Source organism: Bolinopsis microptera, chromosome 10 (genome assembly GCF_026151205.1).
Source record: "Bolinopsis microptera isolate Bmic1 chromosome 10, MBARI_Bmic_1.0, whole genome shotgun sequence".
NCBI classification, from domain to species: domain Eukaryota; kingdom Metazoa; phylum Ctenophora; class Tentaculata; order Lobata; family Bolinopsidae; genus Bolinopsis; species Bolinopsis microptera.
The window spans coordinates 17,192,962-17,207,698 of NC_087081.1; the positions used below are offsets into that span (position 1 = coordinate 17,192,962).

General features: G+C 38.6%; 1 protein-coding gene across 1 annotated transcript in view; it reads right to left on the reverse strand.

Annotated features, from left to right (window-relative positions):
• The window catches only part of LOC134822396 (DNA (cytosine-5)-methyltransferase 1-like), a 62,854-nt gene extending 58,350 nt beyond the window's left edge, over positions 1-4,504 (reverse strand). Inside the window, exon 1 of the mRNA XM_063833434.1 lies at positions 4,481-4,504. The gene's annotated coding sequence lies outside the window, so the exon portion shown is untranslated. The remainder of the gene's footprint in view (positions 1-4,480) is intronic.
• Positions 4,505-14,737: the final 10,233 nt, after the last annotated feature.

Genomic DNA, 14,737 nt, shown 5'->3' on the forward strand with positions numbered 1-14,737 from the left:
TTTCCTAAGTGGCTCACAAGTAGGAGCTCATCCATTATTTCTTGTATTGTCACAAAAAACGTCTGTAGCTTAACTTAATTTCAGATCACATCATTATAATGGATTATAAATAATGCTAAACATTAGCCATATTAAGTGAAGAGTATTATGTAGGCTTTTAACAACCATATAATGCTTTATATCCCACACCCAAGTAACAGAAATGCAATTGATTTTAACCTGTCGACAATATTTCAGAAAGTAAGTAAGTAAGTAAGTAAGTAAGTAAGTAAGTAAAGATTATGACATAACATCATCACAAGTGTCTACAAAATATCATTGCACTAAATAAAAAAATAATTTAAATAAATATATTTTTCCATCAACATTAATAATTCATCAAATTCAATTTTATTAATAAATAAAATCTAATACATTATCTATTATAAATAATTCATTAATACTTCCCAGTGGAATAAAGATTTATAAAACGCTTCTTTGCCACAAAAGGATGAAACCACAGATATTCATTATGTGTCTCCTTATTGCTTAAATAACTGGGTCCTTCAATTTTCCCTAAAACTTCATTCGAAACATTCCAAAAATAAAAATCATTTACACTGTTTTTAGAAATCATTTCTTTTTTAAATCCTTCCAATCTAACTTTAAAGCTTAAAACTGTCGAGCAGTTCTTGACATCTGAAGGGAGTTTGTTCCAGTAAGGAATGACTCGCTCCGGAAGAAAAGAAGACTGGAGATTCTTAACTTTAGTTACACTCTTATTACACCTATTGGTTGAAACTAGATTAAGACCAGATCTGCTCATTCTGAACAAACCCGATCCATATTCAGTCAAACCACTAGTTACTTTAAAAGCTTCGATAAGGTCCCCACGTATTCGCCGCTCTGCCAGCGTTGTCAAACTGAGGATATCCAGTCTGCAGCTGTATGGAAGAGTACCCACCTCATCAATAAGACGGGTAAACCGCCTCTGGACGCTCTCCAGCTCCAAAACAGTCCCCCAACTTCCATGAGCCGCAACTGGATTCCACAATTGGACACAATACTCAAGATGAGGTCTTATCAAAGCTTTATAAATAGCTATCATTACAACCTTTTCTCTAATAATTAAGTTCCTTACTATCCAGCAGATCATACGATTTGCTTTAGAAATACATGCTTTTATCTGTTCATTCCAAAGCAAGGAGCTATGGGTAATAACCCCCAAATCTTTTTCCTGTGCAGATACTTCTAGTTCTACTCCATTTACAATATAATTCGAGTTAGGATTATTATTCAGATTAATATGGACTACTTTACACTTGGCAGGATTGAAGTTTAAGTGCCAAATACTCTCCCAAATTTCGAGTTCTAAAATATCATCAGATACACTTCTATGGTTAGCTGCATTACAAACTAACTTGAGATCATCTGCAAATAATTTAATCTTATTTTTAACATTGTCAGGTAAATCGTTTATATAAAGATTAAATAACAAAGGACCCAATACTGACCCCTGGGGAACACCAGATAACACGTGTTTCACCTCAGACCATTGTCCTTCTACACAAACCCTCATGGTTCTGTCTGTCAGAAAGTCTTTTATAACATCTAAAACTTTTCCCTTGACCCCAAACCCCTCCAATTTAGATAGAAGTCTAAAGTGGGGGACTGTGTCAAAGGCCTTACTAAAATCAAAATACAAAAGATCGACAGGAGCACCTTCATCTAAAATATCAAGAATATTATCAAATGTCTCTAAGAGATTAGATAGACAAGATTTACCCTTCACAAATCCATGCTGATGCTTTGAAATTCGTTCTTCTAAAAATGTTAATAAATGTGCCCTCAGGTCAACTTTTCATACACTTTGCACAAAATACAAGTTAATGAGACAGGTCTATAATTTAAGGGATCAGATTTAACACCCTTTTTGAACAATGCTACAACAGATGCTGTCTTCCAAATGTCAGGCAGGACTCCTGTTTCTGAACACTTAATAAATAATTTAGTTACAGCTTCAACAAACTTTTCATCGTATGCTAAGGATTTCAACAACTTTGGATGAACGCCATCCGGACCAGAACTCTTAAAAACATTAAGCTTTAAAAGCTGCTTCTTGATATCAGAACTGCTAATTTCCATATCATCAATAACCTCTTTGTTATAACTCTCATTTTGGGGAAGAGGGCCAGGTGGTTCACGCACAAACACAGAACTAAAGGCACTAGCAAGTACCTCAGCTGACTCAGATGAACTATCTGTGCGTGTACCATCTCCTCTATCTAAAGAAACAACACTTGACTTAACTTGACGTTTATTACGCAAATACGAGTAAAAAGATTTACAATTCTGTTTTAAATTAGAAGTAATCTTCTTTTCATAATTTACTTTAGCTTTAATTTCTGCCACCTCAAAAATATGCTGCTTGCTATTTGCACAGCTAAAGTTAATATCCGAAGGATTAATATCAAATTCAGCCCATGCTTTATCCTTGTTCTTCCTCATTCTTTTAAGTGAAGTTGTACTCCATGGCAACTTGACAGGTCTGTTGTCGAGATAAACCGAAGCAGCTGGGACAGCTGCAGCAACAGACTCCAATTTACCATGTAGTTCAACCCACATATCTTGAACATTATTTGTACAACTATAATCCCAGTCAATATTATTCATACTAAAGTTAAATAACTCTTCTGAGGAAATCTTACCCCAAATAGGCTTTAAAATCTTTTGTTTGGGACTTTTGTTAGTATTGGGCGAAACAACCAGTTCGACTAGTATCCCAACATGATCACTTTTGCCAAGCGGAGAAACGATCTTACAACCGTTGACAAGAGCATCATTTGTATACAAAACCTGATCAAGAAGACTCTCCTGGAGAGTATCTTTCACAAGCCGTCTTCTGGTTGTTTCGTTAGTAAAGTACCACGTCAAACCACTGTCGTTAAATAAATCAATATACTTTTGTTGAATCATTAAAACCTGATTCTTACTAGAAATACCACTATTTACACTACCAGTTTCCCAAGATACATTAGGTAGGTTAAAATCTCCAATGATAATGGTTTCAAAAACATTCTTTTCACTAGATATGTTCTTGATGCAAGATAATAACATATTATTCTGCTTTAAATTCAAAGAGGTAGACCTATAAATACAACAAATACTAATCAATCCACCAGAGGTATTGACATTAATAGCTAAAGAGTCTGGTGCTTTTAAAAATGAGCTCACTAATGAAGCATTACAACTGTTTTTGATATAAATAATAGAACCTCCACCTCCACTTATGTTGCTAGTGGAGTTATCGATTTTAAAATCTCTGTCTTTTCTAAACATACTAAAACCTTCAATAAAAATTTCAGCATCTAAAATATCACTATTAAAATGGGTTTCTGTAATGCAGATTACATGAATGGATTTATAAACTGATAGAATACATTTTAGTTCATCAATTTTATTAAATAGTCCATTAGCATTAGTATAAAAAATATTCATGGGCTGACTACATTCTTTATCACTGCTATTTACTTCTTCTCCACCTTCTTCTCTGTCTTTTCCTTCTCTGCTTCTTCCCGCCTCTTCTTCCTCTCTTCTCTGGCTAAAAAACGGATCTCTCGGTCTGCTCTGCAGAGATCCAGATTTATCCAGTATGATGACTCTTTCCAGCCCTTGCCATGGTTGGAATAATAGTTAACTGACTCCTCATCAGCTGTCTGGATGATCAATGGCCGACAGGAGTCTGGCTTACCTGGATCCACTTTACCTGCACGATGGCAACTGATAAAGTCACTTTTTTCGATCTTTAGTGTCTCCTTGCAGAAATTCGAGTCCTCTTCCTGGCGTAGCTTGGAGTTAGCTTTCTTGCTCTCTGGTACATTCAAAACACACAGATTGAGCTTCCTTAAATTTCGCTCATATGCATCAGTGTGCATCTTTGTCTGAACTTTACTGACAACACTTTGTGAAGCTTGCTGTAAGCTCATTTCTTCCATAACTTTCTTCTGACTATTTGCAGTAACATCAGCGAAGGACTGGAAAGCCTGGTTCACTATCTTTGATATTTCTTTAGGTTTTTCAGACTCAAAGTTAGTTGGAATGTTCTCGTTCACTGCGTTTTCAACAACCCCTCTGATACAAGGTGTAAGAGCCTCAAGTTCCTGCCTAATAACATTCCGTAGTATTTTTGTTTCTTCATTATCAGGGTTCGAGGTCTGAGTCCTTTTGCTTTTTATGTAAGGTGATATAAAACAATTCTGACAACGCCAGTTAGACAGATGGTCGCCTTCTTCTTGTGTCAGACCTGTCAGTCCAACACAGCAATAATGCCAGTACATATCACAGGTTGCACAAGCTAATGAAAACTCCTCTGCGATATACCTTCTGCATTCACAACTGCGGTCTCCTTCATCTTCAGTTACATCCGTTTCTGCTGTAGCACCAGTTTTCTCTGGACTTTTCTTGACATTTCGTTTTCGTGCCGTATCTCCTCGTGTCATACCTCAAATTATTTGTTATATAGTAGTGTTGAAAGTATTAAAAGATTCCCGCAAGCAAGCATGTTCCTTCGTTCTGCTCTGATCTCTACTCTGTTACTAACTGATGATGGACTTTGATACGATTCGTTGATATGATTTTTTGACGTATTGTATACAGCTAACACTTAACCATATGGTTCAGACAAAAGGACAATTAAACTGGTGTTTTGTTTTTAACGGGTGATACTCGTAAAATATTTGTTCCAAATATTACCTTCGACTCGAGCTTAACTCGGCACACGTCTTGGTAGGTTATAAACCTACAATTTTGTTTTAGTTTGTCTACCGCGTAACTATACTTGAACCCCATAAGTAATAAGTTGAACTACAGGATCGATATGTTGATTGTATCGATAAAACATGGATTTTGAGGCATAAGGAAGCATTGTTGAGTTCTGAAACCAAGTTTAATCGATTTCTCGTGCGATTTTAGGTCAGGAATGGTCATCAAAATAAATTTAAAACAATGACGATATTTTGGTAAATTTCTAGCTTTCTGCCAGAATATAAATTGTCGGTTTCTATAGGGGTTTAATTAGGTATAAACTACAGTACAGCTATACTTACACCCACATTCACATGCATGCAAGCTCACCTGGTCCAATGAGCGGGAAACGGAGAGGAAGGTCTGGTGACGTCATAGTCACGTGACCTTAGGCTCATAATCACGTGACCTCAGGCCCAATCAATTGGGTTCTGGCCTGGTCAGCCCCCTGTCACCCGATCTTGAGGTGACGTACGACACCTCGTTAACCCAATCAATGTCTGGAGGGCTGCAAATTTTCACATGCCAAATCCACAAGATTCTTAAAGAGTTGTGCGAGATGACGACACATAGAGGCCGCAGAATTATGAGGACTACCAGATCCTGGTGGAACCTAAGCGATCCATGATATCACGACAGGCCCTACAAACCCTTGTATCACGTGGTGACCCCCACGGTCGCTTCACTAAAACCCCTGTAGAGTTTCGACGATACAGGGGAGCCGCGCACTCGTGCGCGGCGGGTCATACAACGTATGACAAGCAAACCCTACCGGCTGGGGTCTATTTCCAAAAGTAAAATAGATAGAACGTTCCGGTTTCAACAAGATTTCCGTCTCGTAAATATTTAAAGTTAGCTCCCCAGGAGCAAAAATTGGGACAACTTAGATTCTGAATTAAACAGAAAAGTTTGATTTTGGGCTAAATAAAAGATCGCAGCTTTTTAACTTTGCAAAGTAATGTGGGGCTAAATGCAGCGTGCGAAAGATTAACTTGATGTGACACGCGAGGACGAACGCGCTGTTGAAAATCGATCACATCTAGCGAGCCTTGTAGCGCGATGCGTTACTGTGCCGCGCCGCGCACTCAATGAGGCTTCTCACAGCGACTCTCTCTCTAGATCGGCGGGATACGCTACTGTGCCGCGCCGAGCTGAGATGAACTGACATCGTCTAGCAATCCCGGCAGGTGGTAAGGTTTTCTGAACGAGAGAGACGAGAGTTCATAGTTCAGTTGCAGAATAAGAAAACAGAAGGAATAGAAGAGGGGGAAGCTTAATGGCTTCAGCTCCCGGCCCCCTGTGGGGGATGCTGGGAGGTTGGGGGATGTTTTAATTATAATATAAGACTTATTTTGACGGAAAATTTAAGTTTTAAAAGTCGATTTTGAGGGTGAAGATCGCGTTTTTACGACCCCATCCAAATCGCCCCTTTCGTGTTGGAGAAATTCTTTATTTTCTTTTGATATTTAAAAATTGAAATTTGACTTGATTGGTGGCGAGTTATAATTTGTCAAAGTGAGCGTTTAAAAATGAAAGTGCAAATTCTTTTAAATGTGCATATAATGGGCTATAATTGCGCGTGCAGTACACAGTAGCGCCCGCCGCGCCAGTCCTGAAACAAGCGCGCCCGCAACGGCGTGAAAGCAAATGGTTAACTGAAGTGTTTCATGTTTGGCCAAGTAAAGCTAAATAAAATTGAAGATTTTGTACAAACTCAAGCTCACTAGTTGCTAGTCACTAATGTGTAGTGGAAACCCCAGGCTATTATGTTCATAAACATAACTTGGTGTATTTGAACGTTTTCAAAAGTGCATGGTGCAAGCGGGTGCGTTTTTACGATTTTCAATTTTACAATCCAATATAATCAGTACTAGTGCAGTTTTACAATCTAACTCAGCGCGCGGCCTTTCAGACAGCCTTTCACCTTTGTAGCGTTGTATCACGTCGTGACCCCCCATTGTCGTTTCACTAATGACTAAGTCATCGCGTCGATTGCAGTCACTTTACGTTTCATTAAATCACTATTGTCGTTTCACTACGTATAATTGTTTCACGAAGCCATAAGTATCGTGACCACGATACAGCCGCGCGGCGCAGCCGGCAGGTCTAAACTCTAAACAGTAAACGTACGCGTATGACAATTCTTGCGTATATCAATATGGTTTACGCCAAACATAATAGAGATTAGGCGGAATGACAGGCTGAGCGCCGCCCAGTAACCACCCGCTGAGAGCTGCGCGTAGAAATAAGATTTTTGAGCGATAATTGCGCTGGTGCTACATTTTATACCATTGGATAGCAAAAATGCTCAATCGAATGTCGCCCTTCTCAAAAAACTCAGCGCAGGTTCTCACAAAAAGTTATGAACATTTATATGGTCAAAATAAATTCTTACGCCGCGCGCCAAACAAAATGAATTCATAATAGAATAACTTGCGCGTCACTACACGTATCTATGGATACGCGTCGCTTCACGTATCTATGGACACGATGACTATATATAGGCATGAGCGGACGGCTCATTTTTCATATCATTACAGTCGCGCGTGTGCTAAATACAGCAGTCCTGCGAGTTATGTTGTTAAAATCTCGCCTCGTCAAATTGAAAGAACTTTACTTGCTTTAGGAGCTAAACATGGCCCAACCATGAACCAGCGAATGCAATGTGCCACGATGCAAATGTTGTGAACTTAAAGCTTCCCTTGGAAAGTGGAAACTTCTACTGCTTATAGAGTTACAACATCATTTATTTGTTATTTCCCAATGTAGTGTCTGTGGAAAGGCTTACGTCGGTCGCACTACTCGCTCTTTACGGGTTATATTATACGGGCCGGTTATATTATATATTAGGACTGGAGAACATAGGGTCAAATATTATAAACTTTTAAATGGCGATAAATAAGTGATGAATATAGTTTTTGCTTACATTTATTGGATCGTGGTTATACTTATAGACAAAGGGAACATTTCTGTGTCGATCATTGATAATTCTAGTCCCAAAACTTTGGAAGTCCGTGAACATGAATATATTTAACTTCTCTAGACTTTAATTTTAAAACCTTTGGGAATTAACATTATAAATCCTTTCGGCCTTCCCTTACTTATATATGTTATACTCTAACATCTCATTTTAACTTTTAATGAACGTTTTAAGAGTGTTCAGATTTTTAAGGGAATTTTGGGTTGTATTAACTTTTTACTATACAATTTATAGGGCTTGTGTCAATGAAGATGACGCCAGCCTGTAAAATGATAGTTTGATCTTAGTATTCACAACAATTCATGTAGCTTGATTGTAAGGGAAAAATTCCTCTGAACTTACATTCTAACTAACAGTTTTCGTGCCCACCTAAATTTTCAACAAAATAAAAGTCACAATTCTGATGGACAAGCAGCAAGTTCGTTAAATTTCGTAATAGTACAGTAATAATAATTTCGTAATAGTACAGTAGAAATGTACACTGAAACATGTAAACAAATTACAATATAGCATGTCATAAAATAAAGTATCTCAGATTATACTTCGGGGTCGTTCACATATTACGTAATCGGCAGAGGGTTCCCAAATGATTACGGGGGGGGGGGGGGGGGGGGGGGAGTTAGCTGATAATTACGTAATTAATAGCACTCACTTCGAACGAGTAGAGACATAAGTTCGCCAGATTAATCCCAAAACTTGGGAAAATGAGCACAAGAACAGCGGCATAATTCTTCCTTACTGGACATTGTAAACAGAACTACCATTTTACGTAATCGGCCGAGGGGGGTTTCCAAATGCTTATGGTTGATTACGGGGTGGGGTGGGGGGGGGGCGGGGGGTTCGGTCGTTGATTACGTAATCAAAGTTTTTGTTTTTACCCTCTAGAATAATAACAATTTGATATTTTAAATTCCACTCAATTTCACTCTGATAGTGATAAAATTTAGAAATTGATCGAATATCCGGCTATAATAGTGAGTAGTTTAGAAGGTGCTTGGCCGGATACCATAACAATGATTTCAGCTCATCATGATAGCATGATCAGGGTAGCATGAAACGTAGAGAAAAGTGTTCTCTAGGAAAAATCTCAAGGGGGGGGGGGGGGGGGGGGGGGGGCCGGGCCATGATTACGTAATATTGCTGTCAGAAGGGGGGGGGGAGGTTGGGTCTTGATTACGGTTGATTACGGAAGGGGGGAGGGGGGTAAAAATTGCTAAAATATTGATTACGTAATATGTTAACGACCCCTAAGTTCAAACCGACAATGGTCCCCAAAAGTTGTCCACACTGTCTCATGGAAGGAGACAATGGATGAACTATTTCATTGGTCACTGCCCGAAATGGTATTACCAACGAGGAGGATACTCTGACTCCTTCTATCTTAGTAGTATGACAGATGATGATAAATCACTCTACACTGGGGGGGGGGGGGGGGGTATAAATGCTAAAAAGCGTGGGACAGCGAAACAAGTACAGAGGACAACTTGCAGAACAGGAGTTTTTGGCCGCCCAAAGTCTCAATAACATCACTACCACCTAGTAATAAATTGATGAAATGTGAAAAGTGTGAAACAATCAAATAATAATGTATGCATATAATATAATTGTCTCTCAAATACAGATAACGTCCGTAAACTCTTAAGATACTCCTACATAATATACTGATCGGTGTCCGATAGACATGAATTACGTCATGGTGGCTTCTTTACCCGGCTACAGACCTTCCCGTACCAGATGTAGTGGTCGAGATGAGTTTGTTCAGCTCTCTTTTTCTTCAGGTCAGTTACCAGGTTCTTCCTTGCTGCACGCTCTTCACTGGATATACAAATCCATACATCTTTGTGTGCCTCAGCCAGCCTCAGTCTCCCTGTTTTCATCAGAATCTGATGAACTGCTGTTGAGCTTGGGACAGTGATCTTGGCTGGTAGGATGGCCGTACCTGGCCTCTTCCAGCCGACTCTTGTCGCTTCGAAATGAGGTTTCTCCCCGATCTCGTCCAATACTGCGTTTACAAGAGCTGGTAGCTGTTCTTCATCCTCTTCTTTCAGTCCAAACACTATCAGATTCTTGCTCCTGTCCTCCTCTGCAGCCACACTCTTCATCACCTTCTTCAGGATTTTACTGTAGCAGACCGTACCACTTGCACTGTTCTGTTGAACAGCTGCACTGAAGCTCTTAATCCCTGACTCCACCGCTGTTTGTACTGTCTATTCAACTGTAGTTGTTCGTCCTTCTGCACCAGCAGCTGGTCCTGCAGCCTGATCACCTTTCCTTGTCTGCTAGCGCTTCCTCTCTCAGTGAAGTCAGGCAAGTAGCTGGTAGGACGAAGTCTGTGAGGTAGGTGCTTCAGAGTGGTTTGCAGATCCGGACTTATCTGCTCGTGATCTTTGGACAATTCTCGTGAGGGACTCTTGGTAGTTCCACGTTGATTTCGGGTGGGTATGTAGATAGGGCTTCGGTGAAGAGGTTTTGTGTTGCTGAGAGGTGATGGTTGGCAGCTTTCTGCTTTAATTCTGCTCTGAACTCTGCTTTCTCAGCTAGAATTGTGTACCGACAGTACACAATTCTAGCTGACTTCGTACTTCGCTGACTTCGTACTTCGCACGTTTCCTGAGGTAAATAATGGATAGTCAACCAAATATTATTAAACATAGATTGACTTCCCACAATTATAACCTGTATATCTTCCAGTGATGAAATATGTAATCTCCAAAAGTATAAATTACACACCATATCTGTAGTCTCTCGATGAGATGAAACCACTTCAGCGGGGTTAACGATATTAGCTATCACTCTTAAGGCGTGACGTGCGGCTTGAAGGAGTTTCTCCCAGGTCTTTTTCACATTAATGATGCAAACGTCGTTTCTGAATTCTTGGGCACGTAACTCAACATGAAATCTGAAAAAGGTTGAGTTAGGGGTCGTACACATGTTACGAAATCACATTTTAGACAATTTGTCTAACGAATTGAATTTGATTCACGGTGCGCGCGCGACGGCGCGCGCTAAAACTGTCTCAAATTGAAAATGCGATCTATTTTATACGGAAAAAAAACTTGGCGTCAGCCGTCAATGATCCATAAGTTTGGAACAATTTGGAACATTTTTACGTCCGTTCTGGACATGCAGTGATTCCCAAACTTGGTTTGAGTGGTCCTAGGGCCAATATAAACTCTTACCGACCAATTCTGAGCACTTCTAAAAGAATATTCATTATTGTTCATTTTCGTTCATTCCATGAACCTGGGTAATGTTATGCGAATTGGCTCCTACGCCTATTTTTTTTACTATATCCATCTTAGAAAACCGAATTGAGGCTTCCCAGCACTGAAATATAGCCAATACTACGATGTTTCACAATATAATGATTCCTCTAGGCATTTTCTCAATTTCAGATTTCGCCAAAAACAGCCTACATGATCTATCATGTAAGTGATCAGTTCTAATATGACAGGAAAGTGTTTTGACCCGGTGAAAAAGGGTGGTGAATAATATGCCAAAAATTTAAATTCTGAAAATATACACTCGGTTCAGGGCGTCTTCGGGTGCGAACACATGCACTCCTAGGATAATTGACTGTCTTTACCGTTTACTACATTGTTATTACTACTTGTTACTACAGAATTTAAATAGAATTTAACCCACATATTTTTACACATGAACTGCTGTAACAAATACCATCAAAAGTAGATAAACAAAATAGAAACAAACCTATGAATTTGTTGTTTATCTGGTTAGGTCATAGGTGGAAGGTTAACCTCGTTCTTGACACAAAATACCCTGTTGGTGTATAATGGTTCCTGGTGTTGGGCTGGAACACGTCCAGTCTCCTCCTGAAATCTCCGACAGGACAGAGGAAGCTACTGTCGTAGACACACATTGTGCAGCAGTTGTTGTAGAGATCACCGACGTGACGCTTCCGCAATCCGCTCACACGACTCTCACCAGTCCTGTGATATAGTACTGTTGTTAAGTCTGCGTTGTCAGACTTAATTAGTTAGTTTGAGAGTATGTTCTATAACCTTATGTAGTTTGTTGAAACACTTGTCACTTAATAAATACTCTTTTATAAACAATTATTAAAGGTTAGTGTTATGAATACATCAAGAATTCCTCAATAAGCGTCTTTAACATGAATTCAGCGCTAGAGAAGGGAGCTGGTTCAAGGACACAAAACCGGTCTGTCGGTCACGCAGTAGGTTGATACGAGAGCTCCCAGTCACAGCTAAACCTCTTGTAAACCTCTAAGTTGCTAAAAGCAGCACGCATATTTATATGCACTGGTCCAACTCCCGTGAGGGACTGTGTTATTACTTGAGTGGCTAGTTACGGCTAGTTAGAGGTAGTTGGGGCAAGTTGCGGTTAACTCTGGTAAGAAGTGGTAAGATCTGGTAAGTTAGGGCAGGTTAAGACTATCCCCCTTAAAGTTTTTAGAATAAGCTGCTCACTGCTATTGTTACTACTGACCATGTAGTGCAATATGTTATGATATTGTGTTAGCCCATATCAAGTTCTAGATTATTCTAGAGTTTGAAGCATTGTTGCGTTTTGGGGCTTTGTAATACTATGACGGCATTGCTTTGAATTTGAATTTCTGATGATATTGATTTTCACTTTCAGTGCTATGTAACCTGGCAGTAACGTTGTAAAGGACTTTGAGGGGGTCTGTAGTCCCCCCGCATAGTATGTTTGTGTTTCACTGATTTGTAAACTGAAGACGTAAATAGAAGGTTTCAGGGTAATCTATCAATAGGAAAAGGTCAAAGCTAGCAACTCAATACTGTTAATTGATATGCGTAACGTAATAACTGTGTCATTGTGTAACTGGGTGTTTGACAGTGCTCACTCCTCAGTCCAAGGGAACTGGGACGGGAGCAACGATTCAACAAATTAGACTTGAATTAGATAGCAGATTAGCACGCTTTAAATAATTTTGCGATCCAACTGTCGAATCAGAAGCTAAAGAACTTAGACTGTCTCAGTGTTTCAAAAGTAAATGACTAAATCAACTATTTGAATTTTAAAAAACAAGTATAGATCACTTATTTATAAATTGAGGCTTGTAGTTTTTCAGAACGTTGCGGACTGCGGTTACATTCTTAAACTCTATAGAACCAAGGTATATTGTCACTAGTGAGATTCTACAGGGTGTCCCAGAAGTAACTACCCACACAAAACCCCCATTCAGAATTGCTTAGAGAATGCAGATGTAGGTCATACTAATTAACTCAAAAATGTTAAGATTTCCTGAAAATCTCGTAAAATTTCATCAATTACAGATGTTTGGCACGACACTCCCTCTTTATCCCAATTGTCACCATAAATTGAGTTAGGAACTCAAAAATTTCCAGACAGTTTGATAATTCAAGTGCTTTCCTATAGTTTCAAGTTGGTTGTTTACAAATAAGCCGAGTTATGACTATTTTAAGATCTGGCTGATGCATGATCCTGGCACTTAATCAGTGATTCGAATGATTTCAAATTATTATCCAAGTAACCTTGGGTGATTAATCCAACGATCAAAACCAAATCGCCCAATCTTGCCTAAAAACGATGTTTGAATGTTGCATTGAAAATATCCATTTGCTTAAGTCATAATGATAAGAATTGGCTGTAAATGAACTGGTAAGTAGATTAGCATAATGTACCCACTACCCAGCAACACGGCAGTTAAACCTCGTCACAGTTTAGCTCCACAAATTAGCCCTTTCCTTAATTAAATCTATCACTATTTTATAATCATTTCGTCAGAGGAATGACAACATGAACCCCAAAACTTTGATCATAACATGTGGACAGAACTCAGTGCCAGGACAACATGACACTCCGAAACTTTGAAACATAACACGAGGAAATATGGACAGAACTGAACAATAGCAACAACCACACTCAGAGACTGAAGAATCAGGAGGACTCTGTATCCCAGGAACCAACTATTTAGCTATCGTCGCTCAATAATCGGTTTGGTATCGACCCTACATATTTTGTTTTTCCGACTTTAAAGCTGACTTAAGAAACAAGGGAATTAAATTTAACTTCCTAACATTAAATCGTTGATTTTATATAATTTTCCTTTTTTCCCCAGTACATTGTGCAGAAAGTTGGAGATTGGGGGGGGGGGGGGGGGGGGGGGGCCAACCATATTAAAGTATATTAAAATGTAGGATTTTTTCCAATTTTGACCCGGGGATATACTTTAATATACTTTAATATACTTTAATATACTTTAATGTACTTTAATATACTTTAATGTACTTTAATATACTTTAATATTCCTACATTTTCTCTATTAAAATTTTGAATCCATATTACTTACCATATACTTGACCAATTTATGAGCCAAAATATATGAATTATGAGTTCAGGGGACTAGCAACTGGCTTATCTTCTAATCTACTAATTGTAGGTATATTAAAGTATATTAAAATGTAGGTTTTTTTTCCAATTTTGACCCGGGATATACTTTAATATACTTTAATATACTTTAATATACCTACATTATAAAAAATTATGTGAAAAATTTTGTTGTATTTAATGTATAGATTAGATTTACCTTTCATGTAAAGTTAGTCTTGTTCAAAGATATTGATACTTGACTAATTTATGAGCCAAAATATATGAAGTATGAGTTCAGGGGACCAGTAATTTGCTTATCTTCTAATCTACTAATTGTAGGTATATTAAAGTATATTAAAATGTAGGATTTTTTCCGATTTTGACCCGGGGATATACTTTAATATACTTTAATATGGTTGGCCCCCCCCCCCCCCCCCCCCCCCCGAGATTACAAATTTTGGAATCATGTAGTTATTGACCGTATATACTAAAAATACTCTAGCACAATTGTAACTGCAGTATTACAGAACTCTAAATGTTTAATGAACACATTTGCAGGTACCACCCGTATTCACACTCAAAAATGAGTTTAGTCAGTTTCCGATACAAACAAACAAACAACAAACAGATTAGCATAAT